Source organism: Paralichthys olivaceus, chromosome 21, assembly GCF_024713975.1.
Source record: "Paralichthys olivaceus isolate ysfri-2021 chromosome 21, ASM2471397v2, whole genome shotgun sequence".
Taxonomy (NCBI): Eukaryota; Metazoa; Chordata; class Actinopteri; order Pleuronectiformes; family Paralichthyidae; genus Paralichthys; species Paralichthys olivaceus.
The window spans coordinates 13591277-13617617 of NC_091113.1; the positions used below are offsets into that span (position 1 = coordinate 13591277).

The 26341-nt window shown below is 41.1% G+C and overlaps 1 long non-coding RNA gene and 1 other non-coding gene across 2 annotated transcripts in view; one reads left to right on the top strand and one right to left on the bottom strand.

Annotated features, from left to right (window-relative positions):
- LOC109626982 (uncharacterized) overlaps positions 1–26341 on the bottom strand; it is a 183749-nt gene that overhangs the window by 3905 nt on the left and 153503 nt on the right. The gene's annotated exons all lie outside the window — the stretch shown is intronic.
- Positions 23093–23164, top strand: trnaq-cug (transfer RNA glutamine (anticodon CUG)). The gene has a single exon. It is a non-coding gene; the product is annotated as a tRNA-Gln (tRNA).

The following is a 26341-nucleotide window of genomic DNA, read 5'->3' on the forward strand; positions in this document are numbered from 1 at the left end:
CTTTCCGTCTGTCTGTCTGCTGCCAGTTTACACACCTTTCTCCTTCTCCTCTCCTCTACCCATGTGGCAGTGCCAGCCTCCGCACCTTCCATCTTTCTTTCCTTCCTTCCTTCTCTCCCCGGCCATCCCACAGTGTCACCACTCCATCAGTCTTGTCCGGCCGAGCTGTCAGGATGAATGGCAGTGCTGCCTGCCAGATACGTGCTGCTTCATAAACATGGCAGATAGCTGGGGCCTGCTGTGTGGCCTTTGCAGTGGATAAAATATGCAGAAATAAAGTTATTTATTGCTCTGTAGCACAAACTGAGTGTAATTTACTAAAGTTGCAGGTAGTGGAAACCACAGACTTAATGAATATCTCATCAGGTGCTGGCATTTGCTCCTCTGGGATGGGGGCAGATTAACAGAATGTGAGCTTTGCTTCACGTCACCAGCACAATTTTAGGTAAAATTTAGTTCTAATGATACAACTTAATTAAATTTTCCATTTCTACACTGGATACATACAAATATAATCAGTATATAAAATATACATTTTCTATAACACTTTATAACCAAGTTGCACACTAATATAAGAATGCATTAAGCTAAAACCTCCCTTAAAGCAACACCAGGTAATTTTAATAACTTTTAAAATCATTTTGATGGTAACAACCTTATAATTAGGAGAATAGTATGTCTGTCATTGCCACAGTTCTTCATGGAGGCCTAGAAGGACACTATGTAACTCTGTTGTACTGTGTTGGAACATGACGTGCTTTACGACAAAAATCTCACACCAACAACAGCAGGTAGCTATAAGAGACAACTATTTCCTGTGTGGACGTCAAGGCAGAGCCATCAAAGAAACAGATGTTGTCGGACTAAACAAGGTTGAGAAAACAACAGAGTAAGATACTGACCAAGGGTGACTATCAAAGCATATTTCACTTATTGGTGAGAGCTAAAAGACCGTGAAGGATACAGGACAGATGCCACCCTGGCCTTGTTATTAGACAATTAAATCATGTGTCTTGTGCTGTTCTGTTGTGAAGAGAGGCCAGGTAAACCAGGTTTACCAAACTAGTTAGCCAAACAATTCGACTTGCTTGCTGTGTGAGCATCATTTGTGTAAAATGTCAATCGACACGAGTCTCACATTGTCTCGCTTCAAGGTTCCTTCTTGACCTTGAGAAATAATGGGTCCACAACAGAATTTTCTGCTTCTCCAATGCAAACCCCAGTCCAACTTCCTGCTCCTCTCTCATCCTGTACTCGCCGCAGTGTACAACATACAATATTTTCACAGGAAATAGGAAGGAGTGAGGTCTGAAGAAAATACTTCTGAAAATCTTCGTTGTCTATTTTCCTTGTGTCAGATGGTCATGTGTGTGTGCGAGTACGGTGCCTTGAAACAATATTATGATTTGGTTTTGCAGTTATTTTTAGTTGCCTTTTCCTGGTTTGTTTTTTTCGACATGTATGGTGCACGTTGTTCCACAGAAAAACTCTGATTTCTTTTCTGTAAATAATGAAAAAGGGACTTGAATTATACTGTATGTTATTTTGCTATGATGAATGTGGCTTCGTTTTTTCCCCCCTCCTCGTTTAATGGAACACGTGGGGCATTCAGGATAATATACATGACCTGGAAAGTACACATTCATATTTGGAGAGCATTTAAAAAAACCACAATCAGTAATAAGTTGTAAAACCTGCTCGGAGAAAGAGCAGGAACAGAAACAATATACAAGGCTGACACTATATAAATTTTAGCTCGAAGCAGTGATGAACCTCAGGTGTTACACCCACTTACATTTCACTGTGTTTCATAAGACTTAACCATTACGTTGACTTCCAGTGTATTGTTATCATTAAAAGAACATTTGCATGAACTTGAATCTGAACTTCATATGCTTCATACAAACAAATTGCAGCAATTATTGAAATCAAAATTTCCTCATTAATGACTGCAGATAGGAGCATCATGAGGATTCCTCTCCTCTAACCAAAACATCCCTTTCGGTGGACCGTTGGCAGCTAAGTGATCCAGAATATTCTCCTCTGATTAGACAGAGGTTGCTTTCACAGCAGCTCCCATGGTGCTGCTGTAGAGAGTGTAAATAGAGATCCGCAGACCCAGTTCAGCTCCCAGATTCTTACTGACAACCTTGTTCCATTGGCAAGAAAAACTGATGATTAATACCCCTGCAACACTCGGTAACTAATTCAGGAACGCACATTCGGACATGCTCCAGGAGCAAATACTCTGTATTTATGTAAATAAAATGATTTACAGTTGCAGTTTGGTTTAGAGCTAGAATTAGAGGCAGAGTTCTCAAGGTGTTGTTTAACGTGACAAAAGTTGCCAAGAGGCTGTGATTATGTCCGCAGCTCTGATGTGGTTGTGTCTTAAAACATCAAGGACCAATAATCATGAATGTCAACAAGCACAAGGGCAGTTTGATTCTAGAGCAGAATCGCTCCAATGGGATTCTAGGATGGCACTCAGAAGAGTGCACACCTCTTGCGCAACTCATGTTCACAGATGCAAGGATTTTATTGAAGAACTGCACCAAAATGCAATCATAGATATAAGTCCCCTTGCGATATTAAAGCCATTTGATCTGATCTGCACCAGAATTTCATGGGTTCTTTCTTGGCCCATGTGACATCCTTTCACCAAGTTTAGTGGAAATCCAATTCTTTAGTTTTACGTGATCCTGTTGACCCAGTATCAGCAGCTGGAGAGCGAGCACCAGGAGTCTCTGCCAGCTTCCCCCCATAAACACATTCAGACTCAAAACATTAGTGCTTCCTGTTTTTTCTTCCCCAATCACACTTCATCATTCAGCTCAGGCTGTTACCTGTCTCATACCATGCAGTCTGATCCCTGGTTTGACATTGTTGCTCGACAGGTGGCAACTTCCAACCCTCTTCCGTATGTGCTTAATTTGTGCATGCTCACTGTAGTTTGGACTCTGGAGATGGCCACTCTGCAGAATCCTGCAAAAGACCTTTCGGCAGCTGGGCTCCATCTCCTGAACACATGCATGTCCCACCACTGTGTGAGCGTGTGGCCTGGAGGGTGAAAGGCGGCAGCCATAATGGTGGTCTGCTGTACGGGCTCATTAAGCGAAGCCCACAGAGACCTTTGTACCTGTTAAGCAGAGTAGCTGAGGCCACTCGACAAACCCAGTCATATATGAAACCTGAGGTGCACCGTGGATTATGCACAAGCGTGACTGCTTCACCAAATGAAAATGTAGGTTTTGGCCTGGACGTAAGAACCATTTTCATTATTACTCTTTTTTTTTTAATCCCCTCTGCCCCAGTCCTCTACCTAATTCCCCAATGTACATGGAGCTTGGATACTATAAAAAGGCTTTGTGTTCTCAATAATTGCTTAATAGTTGCATAAAATGCCATTAACTGCTCCTACTGGTTAGGTTACATCCACTCCAGCTACCAGAGGGACTGGGGGCGCTCACCCCACATCCTTCACTTCTCTGACCCCCTGCCTCTGTTTCCTTTTGTCATTTTTATGCAAGGATCTTCTCATATTTCCACCATTCCTTCTCCTCTGTTCTTCTTCAAACCCCTTTTCCTCAGCCTTTTTTCCCCCACTCTCACAGGGCCCTCCTTTCTCCCTTCCACTCATCCATTCCTTCTTCCATCCGTCACCGTCCACCGTGTTAGCGATACACCCCTTGACAGGTGAGACATCTGCAGCTCCCTCATCTGTCAATCTTCAGCACATGGGTCAGTCAAAGGGCCTCGTGCAGCAACGGCACATCCAGATCCAAACCCTGTCTACCCGGCCGCGTATCCCATCACCCATCACTCTCAGACGCTAAAGGGGGAAGAAGAAGAAGGCCTCGGCTTCCTGCATGAGGTCATCACTGCGCTGCGGCGTCCCACCCGCAGGCAATTTATGCCTTCCGCTACTCACAAGCTCCTTGCGCCATTCTTATTTCAGGTCCATTAAAAATAATTGGTATATCGCTCCAGAATAAATGTTGAGGGGGAAACTGCGGCAGGTCATTCCAGCTTAGTTCAACACATAAAGGGGATGGCGAGCATCAGCGTGTGGTGTAAAAGTTCACAATGTATTTATTTTTTCCCCCTATCACTTATCCAAATTGGCGGTCAGTATTTGCTCTGTTCATGATCGCTTCCAGTGGATCATTTTCTGAAAAGGATATGTCTTAACTTTGGTGTCGAACGCTGCCAGCTTGCAGTAGAGAGCACGTTGAAAGCATTATTCTCAACACTGTGGAGTCCCCCCCTCCCTCCCCCTTAATCCAGCACACTAATGACGTTAATGAAAAAATAATTCTAATCTCATTAGCACATCTCTTCAACCGGTCTCATTTCCCTCTTAGGGTTTGATTAATCTGTGAAATAACTTTGCAGCCGATTCTGTGGGAGCATCGTCAGGGTAAGAATTTCAACCTAAAAAAACAGACAGTAGTCTTTTGGAAATTTGGTTTTGAATATAAAGAACTGCCTGTATTTTCTACTGTGTCCATTTGCCACTGAAACTAATAAGTAGTGCTGTTTGTCCCAACACACCCTACTTGTCAATTACAGCCTCTGAAACATTATTTAGATCATTGCTGACGATGTGAAAACTACTGAAAACTACTGGAATTGTTTTAGCGATGTTTTTTCTGTAAGGCAGCGTGACCAACCACACCCACTAAATGGCCGAGACACCGCAGGACACATTGCTGTCTTTAAACGAATGATGTTACTGCTTATTTGCTTAATAAAAAGCCAATACTGACCTCAATTTTAAAATAAATGTCTGTCAAATAATATGTGATTTTTTTTGGTTGAAAGGAATCCTTACTACAATCCCAAAAATCATCAATCCCAGAGCTTATGATTCAATATTTTGCATTTCCATGAATGCAGTTTTCACTGGGTGAAAATAAATATATGCCTATTGTGTATTAGCTTTTTCTCTATGTGGTGACTCCAGCATAAATCCAACTGTTGCATGATTAGCACTCTAACAGCTTTTTTTGGTCACCATCCAATACACGTCTATTTTTTGCCATGGTAACGGAGCAAACACACAACTGTGTGGGAGTTGGGACGCAGCTGAAAACTCTTAACAGAGGCAAAGAAGAGGGACAGGGAGTGGGACTGATATTCAGCTGCTCGGCATCGTAGGATTCATGAGGTTCTGCGATGTACTCTGGCAGGAACATCTTGTAACTGTTATTATGTTTGTTTTCATGCTTTGACTTATGTGCTCCCCTGTGGGTTTAAAAAAAACTCCACTGCCATGTAGAGACATCAAACTTTTGAAAAGAAACTGAATTTACTTAGAAATGAACAGAATCTAACATCTAAAACTGCTGAAAATATACATTTAAGTATATCATAATTTATAACTGTATTATTATATTGATATTACAATGATCTTATTATTTAATATGTCCTCTAATGTGAAGTCCAATGATTTTTTCTGCAGCTGACACCACAGTGGTTTATAGTGAGACTATGTGGCCATTTACAGGTGCAAAAGTCAAACTATATTTTCTTACAATCTAAAAGTTGAAGTGCTCAAAACACACGGTTGCCATTAACAGCGTTTCCCACTGAATTCATTCAATCTGAAGTGGAAGCGTGGCTGCACAAGCACACGCACGAAGGTCGCTCTCTCTCTCTCTCTGGTGCAGCAGATTCCGGGTTACAGGTACAAAGTCTCAAGAGTGAAGGACAAGTTCTCACGTGAGAGATAGAAATGTAAACAGTCTGTATGGACTGTGCATTCAGCTTTTCAATGCAACAAGGCTAAACACTCTCAAAATGTGCAAAATGGCTTCATTCATAGTCTGGATATTTTAGCTTGATGTGTGGATAATGGAAAGAAGTGGAGATGTGTCCTCCATCTTTATATACAGTCTTATGTGCTTATAATTACAGACTAATTATGTCTCATATGATGAAGGAATTTAGGTTAACATAAGAGTCTGAGGTAGAGGTGAAGCACTGAGGTTCAAGTTTGAGGGTTTGAAGAAATAAATATCTCAAGTATGGGTCCTCATGAGTATAGTAATTTGCGTGTGTTTGAGCATGTGTATGAGACATGTATGCTACACGCTGCCCTGCACTTGGAGTCCCATCTTCACAGCGGGATGATCGGCTGGCTCTAATTCCCTTCCATTAATCATTGGACTAATTTGTTTTCACAGCGCTGTGCTGACAGCACGAGGTTCTTGTTACAGCACAGAGGCTCATGGAGACTGTGTGTGCGTGTGTGTTCAGGTGTGCGTGCAGATGTGCACATGTGTGTTGCGGGGGGGGGGGTTGTTCTCACAGTCTCCTGCCTTCGTTGTCATGGATGTGCCTAGTTTGATGTTAAATAGACAGTTGGGAGCATGTACAAATGTTTACTTCATAAATAAATACCTGATGAGATCTTTCTAGAGACCTGATATCGAACATTGCTGAATTTGTGAACTTGGCAAAAGCATTTTAAGAATATTAACTGAAACCTGAACAAACTGCTATGAAATGGGGAAACGGCATACCACGACACTTCCTCCAGCTTTCCTGACATAAAGCCTCAATTTCTTCTGCCATCTTTTTGTAGCATCAAGAAATGAATGAAACTTACACTTAAACAGTAATACAATCACAGAAACGATTTTTGAGAACAATTGATTTGATGTATACTCCCGTCCACTAACATGGAGGAGGTGGGATTTATGGCCTATCCTACAGTCAGCCACCAGGTGGAAACCAAGAGGCTTTTGTATCTCTTTTGGGGAACTGTCTATGGTCAGATCAAACTGGAACAAATTAACCTTCTTCACTAACTGAAGAACTATCAGCTGATCACACCAGCAAACGTCGAGCACGCCCACCAACTCGTGTGATTAGTCATTGCTGAAGTTTTCTCTGTTGACTCTATTCCTCGCACTAGTCATGTAAACACATTCACCTCGAAACAAAACAAAGACAAATGTTAAAACATGACAATAAGGAACTGGGTAACAGAACGTGACTGACTCTCCCCAACACCAGTAAATAACACTGTGAAAGGCAGTTTGTATCCTTTGTCAAAAGAGTACATGACTATTTAAGATTTCATACTTTGCCTGCTGCAGTTCATCTCATCTCTATGAAGCACCAGCAGCATAGGAGACAAGTTTTCCCAGAAAACCTCAGACCACCCAGACGTCCTCAGCAATTGGGCAAACAGCATCACTACTCTCCTTGATGAGCTACAAACCACTAAGCCAGAGCATTTTTGTGTGGAGCAGTGACAGTGTGTACTTATGATAAAATTAGGTTATTTTGTCATGGAGGCCAATACAAGAGAAATGCCCGAGGTTATTTGTCTATACTGAAGTTACATGGCACTGCCACTGTGGTGGCTCTGGAGAAGAAACTATGCAGCTATGATAACTGACTCTGGTCAGACAGTGGGTCAGGTCATGCTGGCTGATTCAGCGTCTGCCTTTTTTCTTCCACATGACTCGTCCTGTCAGTGTTTTGTGATTATATGATTCTAGTAAAACGTATTTGATCTGGAGCCTTTTCACTTGAACCCTCTGAAAATGGACGTCCAGCAGACGGCCCAGTTTAAATGTTTCTCCCTACTTCATTGCACACTTGTGATGATTTATTTTTATTTATCTGCGTTAAAATACGTGTTGAACTATTTTAATTACAAATATGTTTTATTTATTTAGGTGTATTGACTCGTGCCTTTTTTTGCTTTGGTTGTACAGTGTTTAGTGATATGAAACATTTAACATCACAGGTAGCAAAAATGCCAATGTCGACACTGGCTGACCCTTTCTATTGTTTAAAGGGTTAATTAGCTGCCTCTTTGACAGTATTAGTCCTCCCATAACATTCAGTGTTGTGAAAGTGGATTTAGTCTCAGTGTCATCAGTGTCCTCATGTGATCCTAGTCAGGTTCTCTATGACTCCATTGGTGTGTTTGAGCTTGCGGTCCTGCTGCAGAATAAATCTCCAACACGATAACTGTCATCAAAACAAAGTACATTTGTTTTCCCAAATATTCTCTCTTTTATGAAGTTTAACCTTTGTGGGCCTTTAAATTACAGACTTTTAAAGTTAATGTACAAAAGATGAATATGTTAGGTTCTGGTTTTTCTCACTCTATTGTTTACTCTCTAGTTTTTCATTGCAAAACTTTCAAACTTATTCTGTTGACCACCACTCGGGGCTGCTAACTGCGTGTGTGTTTCCAGTGCACCAAACGAGTAGGCGTCTTTTCCTCCGAGTTCCTTTGATTATGTCTTCGTCCGTCATCAGGGGGCTTTTAAGTGCAGGGGCAGAACCTCGATCCCATGGTGACATAATGTTAAGATCCAAACTCCACAGGTAATGCATGAAGCTGTGCTGCTTTTATGTAAGCAAGACTGCAAGAAGGCTGGCGCGGGACCAAAGAAAACACAATATATCTATAAGCCTGGACTATTATTTTGTTAATGTGCTGGTGCAGAAAGAGGGAATGGGACTACCAAGAAATAATTTGTAGATCACTTTTAAAAAAAGACCTTTGGTAAGACAAGAGTTTGCCAGTGGAGAACATATTGTTAATGCTCTCATTCTTTCTCACATTAAACCCTAAAGGCACAGACTATATACAGCACACACTGTAACCTCCTGCCTAATAATTATAACTAACTCCTACCTGATCATCATAAAACCAGCTGAATCATATAATAAAGTCTTTACTAACCTGTTTGTTGTTACTGCGCCTGACGCCACTCGCAATTAATCCCAATCAATAAGAACCCTTGAGCCTTTCCTCATTTGTTTGGTTGAGTTTATTTCCTTGCTCGAAGGGGACGCGGGGCTTATCCAAAGTACACAAACAGGCCATGGCACACGGAGGCATGGAACCTAACCCTGCATCCTACTGACGCTCTTAATATCCTGCAATGAAAGCTGGCTAACTCATTTGCAAACTTCAGACTGCGTGTGTGTGTGTGTGTGTGTGATAGTACCTCGTAACTTCATTTTAATCACAAACTAAATGTTCTCAGTCAGGCCACTGGCTTGTGTGCTTTTGCAATTCATGATGAACCTTTCAACCTTTCAGCTGCACTTAGCTGTTACTATCCATTAGTCTGTTAATGATACCCTATCCACCCTATGTCTGACTACTGGTGTGAACCCATTGTACATGAACTGTCTGTCACAAAATAACACACAGACACAGTTTGTGACTAGATGATGAATATAGTGGAGCATTTAGCAGAGTCAGCTTTTCCCCTAATGAGCTGGAGAAGAACATGCAGAGCCAAAAAGAGCATGAGTGAGGGACTTACTAAATTCAAAATGAATGCTAATGTTACTGTTATGTTTAAAATGTGATTATTAGTCAATGCTGTGGTTAGAGCCTGTTTATCTTACTACCAAGTGACTTAAAACCTGTTATTACAGGATAACACAATAACCCTGGATACAAGAAATGTAGCTCAAAGTGCTTTACATACACTATAGATGAAAGTCAAAACATGTTAAAATGTAAATCAAATAATGGGTTAGGGTTAGATGATTAAATGAAAAGGAATAAATAATACAATACAAATAATACATAAATGATAAATACAGTGTGGGCAAGGGTAAGATCTAGTTAAAGGCTAAAGCAAATGAAATGTTTTAAGTTTTCCTTCAAAGACATTCACTGAACTAGCTTCTAAGTTAAGTCGAATGTAAGATAATGAGCATAAACACACTCCTAAAAAGTAATATTTAACAATACTAGTAAAAGACCAGATAGTTTGGGAATAGTTATACATCAAACCACATGGCAGGATAAAACATTTTGAAAATAGATCCAACTACAACATAAAAGTTGTACTTGGGTTGTGTGTCAAAAATATGACATTCATAAACACACCATCTTTACTTTGCTTAAACTTAAACCCTGGCTTCCTAAATCAGATTTGTATCAATGATAATCAATGATAATCAATGAAATAAAAACTTTGTGGTTGAATATCCAGGACTGTCAGTCAATCAATCTAAACAGCAAAATGTAATCTGCCTTCAACACAATAGGAAAAGGTATATCCATTCAAAACTATTTTTTCAAAACTAAGTTTCACTCCCATCAGCTACAGAAAAGGGGCCACAGGGCTGAGAGAGCAAGTTTTGCTCAAGTGTAAATAAAACTGATAAAACTAAGATGCTGTCTCAGAGCTCTAAAAATTATACTTGACATGAACCATTGCAACATCTTATGGGAAAACTTGCTTTTTGACTAATTCTATTGCCATTTAATTTTAGAAAAGCAAACCTGATGGATGGGTGAGTAAGTGAACCAGAGACAAATGGAAATGTAGTGGGGGAACCTGGGAGACAGCTTTCATATACATATTCAGCCCAGAGGTAGTGAAAAATGTACATGAAACAGACTTAATCCTATATTGGCTTGAGCAATCACCTCCATAAAAAGGGGTGGGTGGGGGACTGCTGGCCGTTAGATTTATAGACAGAAAACAGGCCCTGTGTGACAAGAACCTGAGGCTAAGAGCAAGCAAATTCACAATCTGTAATCACCAAATTGGGAGTTATAAATTCACCGGGTTTTTAATAGGCTGTCGCCACAGCACAGTTTACCAGTGCAGTACATGTATATAATGCCATCTCATGTGGAGCCTCACATTTGTGTATAAGAAGGAGCGTTTATGTCTATGTCTGCATACATGTCTGTTTTATGCCCGTCGTTACATCCCTCTCTGCACTCTTCATGCCTCCATGTGCGTCTTTATATCTCTGTGACTGTTTGTGTCCTTTTTCATGTGTCTACGTGAGCGGGTACATTCGCTCATGCGTGTGTGGCCCTGCAGTCAATGGCCCGTTGCATTTTCCCCCGATAGCCGTGAAGGAGGAAAATGACCTTTAATATGCCCGGCCCTCTCCCCCAGTCCATATTAATGTTAATCTATCAGACTTGGTGTCTCCCTCGCCATACAACGCTGCCAATGTTCCCAGGGCCTTGGGGTGCAATCAGTAGTGTTGAACCAAGCAGTGCTCACTTTAAGGGTGGGAATGATTTTTAAAAAGCAAGCGCACACGCACACATGCAGGCACACACGCACGCACACACGCACACACACTGATCTCTTGCTGATTTTCTTCAGCTAAACAAGCCAACGACACACACCAAAACAACTGCAGAGATGAACTCGATGAAGAGGCACGCTATTAGTGTTGGGAGGTTACTGGTTGACATATGACCGAACCAGCTGGGAAAAGTTAGGCCAAAATAAAAAATAGAGGATAATAGTCGGTTAAACTGGGCAACTAAACACCCCTTTCCTCCGAAACAATACATAATATTTCAAATACCACAGCACATACACCATGTGTACCACATGGTAGCCTAACTCATACCAAGGTGAATTTTATTATGGGAACTTCTAAAGCAAAGCAAATCACTGTTGATTAACTGTTCACCAAGTCTTGCCAAATTCCCCCTTAATTCTACCACTTGGCCCTACCCCCTTTGTTTTCCATGTGGCAGTGAAGGGGTAGTGTTTTCCATTTCTCTATGTGATCTAGGGGTAGTGGCCATGTAGCCCTTTAAACACCCCTTCAACCGAAGTGTATTCAGGACCCCTAAAAACCAACGGGTAGTTCCTGAATGCTTTATGAATGGACTGAGCAGATCAACATGGCGACTGCTGTGGGTAAAATATTCATAAATGTTAGTATGTCTTACAAAATAACCATGAAACTTTTTTAAATGCAGCAGAATATCTTATTTTAAATTAGTAGCAAATGAAAATGTAATTGAATCGCTGTGACAAAAGTTTCAGGAAAACACTATTCAAGCCATCAAAACCTACATCATGTTAGTGGATGGTACATGGACCAATTAAAAAAGTCAAAGTACACGTGTAATAATATTCTCATAGTGATTGGGGTGGTTATATCAAACTAATGTATATCCAAGTGTTCATAATTGTAATATGTTTGGTTTGGTTAATTATTTGATGCTATATGAATGGGGTAAAACATTATAGTTGACAGCTCAGTCTTTATTAGAGGGATCTTGCCTCTATCTCTATGATCGATGAGATCATGAGACTCTGGCTCTAGATGTACAAGTGGCAGTGTTTGTATCCAGGATATTTTGGCTTCATTTCGGGAGGAAGAGGAGACACATTGTACATCTCAGAATACAGTCTATGTCTTTTGGTTTTGGGAGGTAAAAAAGAAAAGGCACCACCCTACAGTCACAATTAGAGTCTGATTGTTCGGTTTGCTGTTTGAATCAGGAGTTCAGTGTACCAGTGTAGCTGTGGAAGGACACTGTGGTTACACTGGTCAGTTTTCCATAGAAAATGTGTTCACCTGTGTGAATTATTGGTTAAGAAAATCTAGAAGCATGCAGGAATCTCCAAAGCTTCTTGCCAATGTAAATATATAAATAAACATTGATTCTTCATTGACAGAGAACTAGCGAGCACAGCCCGTTCCATTTTTAAGGTCTGAGGTTTGTGGTCTCAAGTGACCATTTGATTTGATTTGAGTAATCAGGTTAGAAATGTGCGTAATCTAACTTCTCCATCTCTAACTGGACTTATTCACTATGGATTTCTGTCCCAATGTTTCGTGCTGAAGCAAAACAATGTTATAAGAACGAGTGGATGCAGTTTAAACGTTTACTGCTCAAGGCAGTATTTTGCACTTGCAATTTGCCGAAAAGTAAACAGGCAAAGAATGCAAAAAACTGTTTTCAAAAGCCCCAGTCAAAGAAAGGTACAGTAGGCATCTATCACCTGTGTTTTTCTGACTCTGAGGAAAAGGGATAGGAAAGGGATTGAGAGGAATTTAAATGAGAATGGAATCAGTTCTTTGGCTCGCAAAAAATAAACTTGCACTCCATTACAGTTTGGATGAATAAGAGGTGAAGGAGAGAAAGAAAAACATCACTTGGGAGGTCATTAGGTGCCATTTAGTCAGTTCGGTGAGTCCAGAGGTTGATTAACTTCGGAGGTGGGTAGAGTCCGTCAAAGAGACGGAGAGAAAGGCTTCGGTCATTTGGGTAATCTCTGTGCAGATCTGCCCCCTCACTTGGAAAGTCTATGCTAAGTGCAAGCAGGGAGGAGCCATTTCAAGGGAGGTTTGTGGAAACAAACTGCTAATGTGTTTTTTATTTGTGGCAGGGAGATCTTATCAGATGCATGGTATAAACTGTTTGGATTGTTTGGACTGTTTGGAAATCTTGCTCTGTTTCACCCTTTACCTGCCGTCCAGTCTTTTTCCTTTGTCTCCCCAAAGACATGGCTGTCTCAGCCTTGATTTAAAACTCAGAGAGTTTTCCATGGCGATACATTTGTTTCTATGTTTCCATTTGCAGCTACAGTATTTTCTTCTTCCACTCTCTGGCTTTTAATCCCAACTAGTCCTTGTGTTGTTCCATAACTCAAAGTTGTTGTATAATGGTAATAATATATAATATAATAACTTGAATAACAGACTTTGTCTGACATGAGTCATTTAAATTTAGATGTTGAACACATTTTAAGTTGGATGTATTACATCTGAAAAAGGAATTTTCACATTTGTAAACCACATGAGCAAAGTTCTTGTTATTACAGTCATTTTAATATCATTAAATGATATAATGGTAGTATAATTATGGAGCTCGAATGGATGTAATAGTCATTAGGAGGATGTCAACTTGGAAAGACTATATGATTTAAGAGCATTTGGTGATAAGAGCCAACGCTGTGAACAAAAACATGTGATATCCACAGCAAAGGTGAAACATCACATCCTGCCTCCTGCATGCTCTACCCCGCTGCTGCCTCGTGCCTGATGGCTCTGAATATTTTCCTCTTGTTCTGATCGCATCTGACAATCTCCTACTATGCTTATGTGAAAGATAAACTCCGGAGAAGGTTCGGACCCAATTTTGTGGAGTTGGTGTCTGAAAACCATTTTTCTACAGCTACTACTTAATGTGAACATCTTATCTAACTTCAAAAACATGATCTCAGAGCAACGAGCAACAGTCCTGGCAAATCAATTATCTGTGGTATTTCAATGGCTCTTTTCCACCTCTGAGCCTCAAAATATTTCCTCTGAATGAATCACACATCAACCTTAATATAGTGTTTCTGACTAAGCACTTTTATAACAATCTTGGATGTTGCATGTCCATAATGTAGCTAATGCTTTGACTCAGCCTTGACACATCCTGACTCACGCCATCACTAGAGGCTATTTAAGACCGCACACGCCTCTCCCTGTAACCCATCAGCAAACCATCTGACCAGGTGGTTCAATACATCAGCTCCCATCTGCCGTCACTCCGCACCTCACTGAATCTAATGTTGCTGTCTGGTTGCCATGAAAACCAGCACGGCAGGTCCCGTTTGGCCCTCGTTTGCCGTAGCGGGGCCCTGTGCAGTGCGTGCCTGCATGCGACGGCCAGGAGCCGGTGGTTTGTTATGGCGTGTCGCCACCCTGGGCGAACCACACAGCCTCCTGTTTGTTTGAACAAGGCCCCCGATGCCCGGCTGTTCTCTCGCTGTGGCGGAGAAAAATAAAATGTAAAAAGCTGTCAAGTCTCAGCTGTCACTGAGAGCAAATGGGAGGAGTAATAAAAGAGGGAAAGGCAGAAAAAGGGGTTTTGAAGTAGATGGTCAAAAGGAAAAGAATAAAGATATTAGAACTAATAAGGACAGAGAAATAGAGAAAGATGGATAGAGGAGAGGAAGGAGGCAGCAGAGAAGGACAGAGGTAGGGGGCTTGTAGCTGTAGTACACAGCAGGAGGATTGTGAATATGTGTCAGGAGGACAAGCGAGTGGCGCTCCTGCAGCATGGTGGGCCACTCCTGTTTCCATGACTAATTGAAATCTTCCACTGGGTTGCTGAGGCCTCGCTTCTTTTCCGACGCCACCCGTCTCTCTCTTTTTCTGCTTCTGTTATTTTCTCCCTCCCTCCCTCAAAACACATCCTGTATAGTGTGCGAGACAGAAATATGCACGTTTCATTTTTAGGTCTTCCCGTAATTTAAGTCAAATTTATACTGTTTCCAAATAAACCCAACAACATGACAATTTGAATCGGACACGTTTTCAAGTCAAAGTACACTTCTCTTCTGAAATTGTAGGAAGCTCTTATCACGCTGGTATTTGTCCAAGTGCTTATTTTTCTGGTAGCTTTGGTTTCAATGAGATAACTGGTGCTATAAAAACTGGGGTGAAACGTGATTGTTCAAGTGCGTATTAGTGGGACCAGCAGCTCAATTCCCTGATCACTAAACTGTGAAGGCTCTGGCTCCAAACATGAGATGACAGCAGTCGTATCCAGGATATTTTGGCTTCATTTCTGGATAGTGGGAGGAAGTGGAGACGTGTTGTCCATCAATACAGTCTATGGTTAACAGAGCCAGCAGCAGATTAGCTTAGTTTATTTTAGCTGGAAATAAGTGCACATTTTCAACTCACTGATGAATATGTTATATCTTCAGAGAAAGCCAGACTACCTGTATCCTTTTATTTGTTTAACTAAGCCAAGCTGGTTGTGTGTGGCTTCACATTTAGCAGGATATGTATCTTATCTAAAATTTAGAAGCAAAGAAAACAAACATTTCCCATGTACTGCAAATACTTGTATTGTCTAGAGTGCCACTGAAGGATGTGGTATAGACCAGACTGGTAGAGGCCGGGGGCTCCCAATCAACATCAGACCAAATAAAATCCATGCCGATATCTCTCTCCATGTAATAATTGATCATAAACTTTAACAAGATGCTTTGTGTGAGTGAGGGGTCAAACATATGTGTGTGTGTGTGTGTGTGTGTGTGTCTGCCCCACAGCACCTGGTGCTACATGCTAGCAGGCGGTAGAGGAGGGGTCCTGTAACGGGTCAGTAGCCTATACAGACACCGAGGGGTCTATGTAACTCACACCCAGCAGAACATAAGTCCGCTGGGGCACAGCTTGATCCTCAGACTAACTGCTTGACTGACTAAGCCACATATTTATCGCTTACCCCGGTATGACCGTAGCTGTTGCACCAAGCATGTCAACCCTTGGGTGATTCATATCAACTGTATATATTTTGCCCAGAAATCAGCAATTAATCACCTTTTAATCAGGCTATTAAAAGTCCTGTCAAAGCTATAGGAGCAGTCTCCGTTTACTAAATTGAATGTGTGTGTGTGTATTGAAGACCACTAGTGGATCGGGTTGAGTTTCTCCGAGCCCACTCACCGTTTCTCGAGTTCAGCAAAGTGCTCGGAGGTTGAAACCCAAACACCGATGATTTGAGAGAAGGCACAAGAGCATGAAACACGATTAGGTTTCAACGTGCTACGAGCAAGAGCTACTATTTTATTACACTGCCTGATCAAATTTATAAATTGAATTAGGCCTCCTTTATCAATCCAGACAGCTATTGATTTCATTCTCAGAGGGTACAGTGCGCGTGTGGGTGTGAGGTGATGGAAACAATATGGAAAATAGGGACGTTTAAGGGCTGTTTTGCTGCAGCACAGTGCTTCCATATGGATTTTACAGTTGTTTTTGCTGCACGGGGTGTGATGGAGGAGGGATATTCTTTACAGCCTGTCAGATTCAGGTAACCTAAACTTTTATCAAGTCTGAACGTCCCACTATTTTGCTGAGATCAAGCCAGAGGATCATGGACGTTCTCATGATATCCCATCATCAAACCACTCCACCTCTTTGTATTTTTCTCCCTCCTCTGCAATGATTCATAACAACACATATTTCTGAAAATGGAACAGGTGGGACAGAGATTTGTCACGATGTGTGATGAATTTAGAAGGTTCTATAAATAGAAAGAGTTTCCATGCTCAGTGGATTCAGGTTCTTCCCACCTCAGTCATTTATTTCTGTGACTAGTTGAGACCACACAGTTTTTGTCAGTTTTGGCTGTGATCTCATGGTACCAGGTTGGGTCAGTGATGTCATGGGTTAGTTAGTTACTGCAAATGCTGTACAATGAATTGTATGTTTACCCTGCATCTGTGTTAAATTACTGATGTGGGCAGGTTTTATTTGTATTGTTTGTGTTTGTAGACCTAAAGTCATACCTGGTAATTATGCATGCAAAATCTGTAGGTTTTTAAATATATATAGATACACATATTATCACTATTAAGTTAGTTATAAACATAAATAACTCTTTTTTTAATCATATATGTATTATATTATCACTACTTTGTTATATACAGTATAGTCTTATTTGATAGAGTAAGAGTAAAAGCTGTACAAAAACAAGATTCAAGTGTTTTTCCTGTCAGGACATGGAGATGCCTTCATTGTTTTTCTAGCACTAACTACCTGACAACAAACAAGTCACTTCAGCAGGTTGTTGAGGTAGCAACATGTAAATAAACTATTTGATTATATTGTTTTTGGTGCATTATTCGTGGCCTCATGCACAGAAATGAATGTAGTTGATGGCAGCTCAAACAAAAGGAAGCAGTAAAGCACAAAAGGCATCTAAAGCTATTTTGAAGGTCAGCAGGTGATTGTGAACGCATTCACAGCAACATGAAAAAATCCAGAGCATGCAGGTGAGCTGAGCTGCCTGGGTGGAGCATGCAGGAGGCACTACATGATGTGTACATTCCACCGTGGAAAGAAAGGTGTTTTTGTTTACAGCACATGACACCGGCTTCAGTTCTTATTTCTAAAAACTCTTAAATCCCTTTGTGTTTCCAAGTTGACATCTTCTCTGATATTGACATTAGAACACTAGAAAGCAAACTCAGTAGAGCACATACCCACACCAGGGCCTAACAGTTCCCTTAAATTTAATCAAGCTGCACCAAATAACACATACTCATAGATATCACTCCTGTATAAATAATAAATAATAATTATGAATTGCACCTCAATTAAAACTAATCACACTATCTCACAATGCAACGCTTAGGGTTAAGTTCTCTCTCTGTGCCATTATTCCACAAAGTTTTGAGAAATCTGTTCATAGTTTTTCCATAATCCTGTCGACAAAAACATAAATTCCAATTCCACCTGGGATTACCGAGCTTCTTAAACTATCACTGAGCAGCCAATGTTAGATTGATGGTACACTGACAGTATGGATACCAAGATGGAGACATTTTAGGTCTGCTTCCAACGTTCGGCACATGACAAAAAAACAAATTCTTTATTCCTCTCACGGCTTCCTGCCTGGAAGAAGCATCACTTTACAATACTTCATGCTCAGAGAATATGTAACCAAAGAAGGAAATCTGTTTTTAGGTATCAACAATTGAAAGATCATGTTGTGAGATGGAAAATATTTCATCTGAGATTTGTTTGACCGGATATATCTACGTGCAAAATCATAAACACAATGCAGAGCTACACATTGAGAGTTATGGTGACGTCTGGGACAAAGCTATCAATAACATTAAGTTCTGGGCTATTAATCCTAGGCTGCAACTTATTCAATTTGCAGTAATACATAGACTACATTACACTTAGGTTGTAAAGTTGTCTGATGTGTTTAAGATCACTTTATCGCCTGACCCTGAAACAGCATTACTCTGCCATGGTGGAGAAATTGGACGATTTGCACAGACGGGGTATATAGCATGGTAATTGCCAAGAAATGCATTTTTAAAAAATTGTGGAAATCTGAGTATGTTCCTCAATTTGAATCACAGCTATGGGAACTCTTGGGAGTTTAACATGTTGAGAGGTTAAGACATGAAGTGTCTGTCAGAGCACATGGGGACTGAATGGTTGTCTTTGTATTGTCCTGTGTCCCCTTGAAACTGAAGACAACAGAGAAACTTAATTAAATCATGGGACAGAGAGATTAAAATTATCATCGCTGATGGGAAATAAGATTTAAATTTCAGATTTCAAATGTATTTATAAAACACTTTGTAGAGTTCTTAGAAGGTGCAACAATAATAAGTCTGAGAGCGCATACCTCTGCCAAGGCTAATGCCCTGTTTCCCATTAATCGGCCATATTAATTAACTAATTTGTCCTTCCAGTTTAATAATGAAACAAAAAAAGTAACACTTCTCATAACAACATAAGAGATCTCTAACTTGCTTGTGCTATCATTCATAAAGTTTTTACCGTCCACGCAAACAGTGAGACCTCATAATGTCAGCTACAGTTGTGTGCGTAACTGCAAGTGGCATGCTATGCAGTTTTTAGTCTCTGTACCTCTGTGTGGGTGCTAGCGCCATTGATTAAAGGAATTCTGTGGGAAACACTGCAGAGATCAACTCATTTATTCAGATCTCAACCAAATTTGTACTTAATTGGTTCTTTACGGACTCAAAACGCCTCCATACCACCAAGATTTGTGGATTACTGTCTGGTAGATTTTGTGTGGTCCCTCTAAATAACAGACAGACAAACACCACAAAAACATAACCTCCTTGTTGAAGGTCAAAAACACAAATGAAATGCATTACGGGAACACAAAACTGTATAAAAAGGACAAATGGGCAATTGAAAAAAAGACTTAAACCACTAACTGATGAATCAGTTGATTGACAAATCAGATACTAGTGTGACAGTTAATCAGTTTTACTTCTTATGGTGTTTTACATACACTCTGTAACTGTACTCTTCTTCCTGATGCAGAAAGACGATTGAGTTTCCTTTTTTTATTTCTGTAAAATGGTTTGACTGTTAAAACAAGTAAAGTTAAAACCATCAGCAAATTACATTTATTAAATTATTATAAGTTTTTCTTCCATGATGTGAAATTACAGAAAGATGAAATGATGAGAAGAGGAGGAGGAGATAAAGAGATGATAAAGATGCCACTGTCACACCCAACTGAACACCACTGCTGCAGGGTCAGTGCACTCTCACTAAAACACACATGACAAACATAAGGACACACAAACACAAACAAACACACACACACACACACACACACACACACACACACACACACACACTCCTGCACTGCCCTTGTCCCTTTTTGCGTCCTCCATGCTCTGATTGGTCCACAACACGTGTGTGTACGTGAGACATGAGGGCTGCTTTAGCGTGTCACTGTGTGTGAGTCGTCATGATGTGGTTTACACAGCTCACTGCTCACATACTAAACTGTACCTGCCACATTATAAATCTGCGGGGAGAGAGGCGGAGAAGGTAAATAAGAGCGGTCAAATATGGCGGAGACGGAGTGAACGCTGCATGTGTGTTATTATGTGTTGCATTGGTTTTATGCAGAGGTGTATCATATTCTTGAATTATCTTACAACAGTCAGGTGGAAGCTGTTTGGGCGGAGCGTTTTTTTTGCCAGTACCTGACCGAACCACACATAAGACGATGGATTCCAGAAGGAGCGACTGTCAAGGCTGCACATTGTTATGTTTTTTTTCTGTTCTATTTTCCTAAGTTACCCACTGGAAATAATTCCTGCGTCTACCTGCCTCGCCTGCGGTGTAATGAGGTGAAATTATTCTCCGACCTGACTGACGACGGCATCATTTAGTCAGTCAGCTTCGGGGATCTGGCATGATGCCTGGGAGACGCTCAGCCTCATGACTGACCCTGTGTTTTCACTCAAAATATTTAAAAAAGGAGCTTTCCAATTAATTTCCATTTACATATTCCTGGCTACGGTTTCCAGATGGGGTATATAGGGGAGGGGTTAGGGTGGGTGGTGTTGGCCAGGAAATGAGACGCCTCTTCGGTCGCCACGTTGATTATTTGTTTAGGTCATTAATAATTCCTGAGGTGCTGTAATTAATTTTGAAATGAGCCAGGTGATTGGCGCTGCAGGGAGCGAGGGAGGGTGGAAACGCTGGACAGGGTGGACACACACACACAAACATTCCTGCTGTGGTGACATTTACTGGTAAACAGTCCCCAGATTAGTTGCAGTTTGTTTGTTTTCAGGTGACTTAACGCTGTCACTTTCGACCCCGGGTCCTCGGATAACCTGCTTTAAACTGTGTCACCTGCTCCACAGAGGTGGCATAAGAGGGTCAGAGGATGATTGAAATTGGCAAAGTGAGTCGAGACTGAGAGAACTTTTTCCTCCAACATGGTTCTAAAATCCTCTGGAGGTCACAGGGCATTTTCTCCATTTTTACACGTCTTCTTAAATTAGCCTTTTACGGGCACTTGCATATAGCATGAAACCCATGTGTTTTATATAATTTCCTTTACTACAACTTTATTTAGATTTTTATACTGAGGCTCAAATTTGACCTATAGAGCATTGTGTAAAGCAGTGATGGTTATAGGATTTTTCTAAACCAGGGAACATAAAGGGGCCACGATTTACACAGAGGGGCCAATTATAGCGAGACAGCCGAGGGGCAGGAGAGGATGGGGGACGTCTGTGAGTAGTAGTATGTATGTATGTCATGACGAAGAGATGTCCCAAGCGGTTGACTCTATGTAAGCATTGGCCCTGCAAGGTCCCAAGACAATTTGAAACACTAGATGGCGTTATGAGCCATGTTCAACCCGTAAATGTAGTTTCTTTTACAAATTTGGTAATAAATGTGAGATTAAAATATTTAAGTGAGCAGTATCTCTTTAATCAGAGATCACTTTTACTGTTACCAACATGGTGGACAAGCTCTTCTTGCTTTTGGGCATCCTTCCCCTGTGGAAAACTCTTACCCAGTTTTCAAACTGATTTGCTGGCAGGCTGTTCTATCTGTGATTTATTTATTTATGGGCACAGGGTCAGATTCAGTATCCATGGTATCAACAGTGCATGTAAATAACTGAATCAAATTAGGACCCTGGAACATGGCCAAAAGCAGAGCTCCTTTGTACACGTAAGGTAGAGACAGAGAAAACGAGTGATGCTTTCATGTTGTCAATGAGAACCAGAGTGTGGGTGAGGAGGAGGAGGAGGAGGAGGAGGTGAGCAACACATGAAGTCATGGGCCTCACAGTGAGATCCCAGTTCTCCGCTCCAGGTTTGATTCCTGTGGGAGCAGGAGACAGCGACTCTCCGGCTCCACGGCTGACGACCGTACGGTGACTGTGATGTTCCACACGTGGCGGCAGACCTCGTCTCCCAGCAGCCGCCACCACTGGTCAGTGACAGCCACGCTTGACGAGGCAGACATACAGGGACCTAGTCACAGCCAAGAGAAGCAACTGTGAAGGTGATGACAAGCGAAATGATAGTTTCCATTTTGGCCTCAGTATTGTGAGGTGTGATTGCATTTTATTGGCAGGGTCAGTGTTTAAGAATAAGGGCAGGGTAACTGTTTCCAAACACGTTCATGTGTTTGACCCACAGAAGTCAGGAGACAGGAGTTGATGTAATATAGTTACATTAGTGTCTTTCTGCTAAAAACTATTCTATTATAATCAATATATTCATCATTCCGCTTTTTCCTTTCCTTGCTAATTCAAACAGAGAAAAGAATACAAGTTGAATGTTTAATAGCCACAGCACTTGAGGAGTTTGGTCACTTGGACTATTAATGAAGTTATCACAAGCTAGATGAGAGTTAAAAAGACCCTGTGTCCCACTGTCAGGAAGCTCACAAAGAACCTGCAAGTAGGATTAGTACATAAACCATTGTGGTTTCGTAAGGAGAGGGTCGTCCATTAACCAGCGGGTTGGTGGTTTGACCCCCTATTCCTCAAGTCTGCATTCTGAAGTGTCCTCGGACAAGACACTGAGCCCAAATTGCTCCTGAAGGCTGCGCAAACAGTGTATGAATGGTTTGTGATAGAAAAAGCATTGTGCATTGAAGTATTATATGAATGTGAATGTGACTTGTGCTGTTAGTCACTAAGTCAATAAGACTGGAAAAACACCATATAAATATGCCCGAGACAAAGCTGAACCCGACAGGCTGAACCCGACAGGCTGTTCTCTTTTTTTAAGTCTGAACAGAAGCATCACTAAGGTCTTGTTACCCGATTTTATCAGATATCCAAAGGCCACTATGTTGGGGCTTTAGGAAAGCAGATATACGGTTATGGTCTGATGAGTCCACACGAGTCGAAAACACATCTTTTAAAACTTTTGTGGGTGTTTTCGGTCCAGATGAAATTTTGACTTATCACTATTAACAGCTATCTCCATATGAATTAACTTGTTCCACCTGTTCGAGTCTCACTACAGACAGGCCCCTCTACAGGGGTTCCATGGTGTAATGGTTAGCACTCTGGACTCTGAATCCAGCGATCCGAGTTCAAATCTCGGTGGAACCTAACTTTAAGGGAGATTTTCCTCTCCACAGATGCCAAAGTGCTTGTTCATTGTGGGAACTGTTGGTTTCACTATATTAAATTAGATTCTAAGGTCTTGACCTTCTATGTAAAGTGCCTTGAGATAATGAATATTATGATTTGGCAATACACAACTAAAATTGAATTGAAATTACCTGCAGGGAACCGAAACCTGCTAAAATGGGATTGGTCAAACCAGACGGCTACTTGCCCCTGATCAGATTTAAACTTTTTGTAAAACCCAGCCTTGTGTGCACTCGTGACTTCAGTGTTCTACCTCCAACAACACTACAGAACAAAGTTTGCTACTATTTCCAAAAAAAGCCCAAACATTGTTGGTGTCTTGATGTGTCAGGAATAGACCTTGTTCTGTACTATTCAGCAGCGTGTTGCCTTCAGAATAAAGGCAGTTTCCTCACACACTCTGTGGTTCATTTCATCCCGACTATTATAACTGACAACTGTCTTTATGTCCCACTCTGCACTTGTCCTGTCAGGTCACTTTAATAAAGGCTGACCTAAGAGAACGCTGGGAAATGTAAGGATAGTCAGTTTGTCCTCATCCCATAATTACCATTGCTGTTCTGCAGAATGCACAGTCTTACTTTATATAAAATGACAACATGTGGAAATAGCATGGGAAAAAAATAAATAGGAAAAATATAGGAAAATGGCTCTGGTGTAGAATATCATAGTGTTGTTTTCAAAGCAAGAAAGAGACGCAGGAGTTATGTGACACCAGAATGTGTATTTGCAGCCCACATTATAGGGAGAAAAATATGTTACATGTCTTGTATTATAGTGAAATCAATTTTTTGTCTTTTCAGGAGGATATCTTATCTATGATTGTTAGGCTAGACTAGACTGATAGATTGATATACATACTAGTGGCAGCTTGAAAAACTTCTATCAGTCAGTCCCTGTTGGGAGACGCAGTAATGGTCATGATCCCCCACTTCCACAAAAGCACTCAGAAATGAAGTGCCTACTCAAGTGCAGCTCCAACTGAATTGAGGTTCGAGTGTATTTAGAGCAAAATTAATGTAGTCAGTGCATAAACACACACTCACACACACACACACACACACACACACACACACACACAGACACACACACACACACACACACACACACTGAGTCATCTGCTCCCCCGTGGGGCAGGTTCTGGCCGACCACCAGGGAAGCTGGCTAGGAGCAACGAGACCCTAACAACGCTCCAGTGGACCTTTAAAAAACACTCGGCCCTGGTCTCCTTTCCCTCCGCTAAGATGTGAGAGCGTGACACTACAGGCCTCTGCTCCATTTAGGTGACTGATAGCTGGGCAGATTTTCTTAAAACAGCCACCAATTATCAGATGCAATTAAGGCCCCCTGCCCAATTACAACACCCCTCAGAACGAGCATGTGTGAGGGAGTCTGTTCCACTGGTGCCCCCAGCCAAATGACTGGTGGAGCCGATGAAGGATGATTGTGAGCCTCGATTCTGACCGTAACAACAGAGGTACTGAAGGTACTGAGGCCCCTAACGCAGGATTAAGGTTTGAAAGCGTTAACTTTGAGTTTAGTATTAAATGCAAAAAACCTGTTTCTAGGCTGGAGTAACCATAAGATTTTACTTTACCCTCGCCTTGTATTCATTCATGATGGTGCACTGTCGTTAAAGATTGTGGGCACGTTCCAGGGCTGTCACTTTCCAAAAATCAGGTTGCTACAAAGTTTTAATGACACACAATCTTCCAACATTACCCCCCCTAAAAAAAAAATCAAATGCCCCATGGAGTTTTTTATTCAACAAAACAATATGTTTTTTAGCTAAACCACATTGTGTCTCCTTGAGGTCTAACCAAAATGTTCACTGCAGTTTATTCCTCATAAAACCTTTTGAAACCACATTTAAATTCACTAGATCCAGGTTTCTATGTGGATCAGCACCAAATTAGACACACTCATAAACATCCCTCTCCTAAACATACCTGATCCATGAATTATTCCCTGAGAATTCTATTAAAATGTTGAAAAGCACCGATCTGCCAATGTAAGAAAGTGAGAAAAGAAATCCTGGACCCGCAACCAAAGTTTAATGGATTTTTACCCTGATCATCACATATCCAAGTTTTACTGGTAATCCAGCCTGTTGTTTTTGCGTAATACTCCTAACTGACAGACAGACATGGCCACATAAAACAAATTCTTGCTTCTGTCACATAAGCTTTTAATGGATTTATATAGTTTGCTGGAAAGCACTTTTTAGGTTGCAATCATTCAAAATTAAAGCTGGTGGCAGGAATTAGTTCTATGTCGCCCACGTGCTTTTGCACTTTTACAACAAAAAAACTACAAAATCTTAACATCGCTCCATAGCACTACTAGTGGTTGAAAACACCACATGGTACCTTTAATAGAAAACAATTGTTTACATTAAATATTTTCAGAAAATAAGGTTTCTATATGGCCAACAAATCTATTTGCTTTAAATATATGAATATTTTTACCACTACCTCCTCATTATTGGAGGTATAACAACCATTGATAGGAATCCAGACTGAAGAAAAATCATGTTATAAACAATTTTGCTCACCAACTCTTACCCAGAGGCACAATGTCGATTGTTGATTTATGAAGATGTACAGTTCTTAAGATCCTTTCTATTTGAAAATGCTCTAGAATATTATCTGAACTCTCTCCCCTCTCGTTCAGTCTCCGCCTTCTTGTCTGAGACGAGAAACAGCCTTCCTGTTCCGTGTCCTTGCTAAACATGTGTGTACGGTTGTGGTGTCATACATGAGAATAAACCCAATCTTATTTGCTTTTACTGTATCTACAATATAACACCTCTTTTCCAGTGGAAACGCTCCAACTTGTTGAATGTAACAGTTTAACTAAGCTCCACAAGAGGGGGCAAAACCCCCATGGGGAGTCGCATCACTGGGCCAACAACTTTCCATTTCCTGCCATTGTTTGAATCACAGCATTAACTCAGTTCCCCTCAGTCCGGATCCCACGACACCAATGCTCTTGGACTCTGCTGTTGTAGATGCACGTATCCTTCAATCTCTTTATTTCCCTTTTTCTGGCTTTTCATAGCCCACCCCCCTCCACACACACCCCACCCTCCAGCCCCGTCTCCACGCCAGCACTGGCCGGGTGTGTGTTTCATCT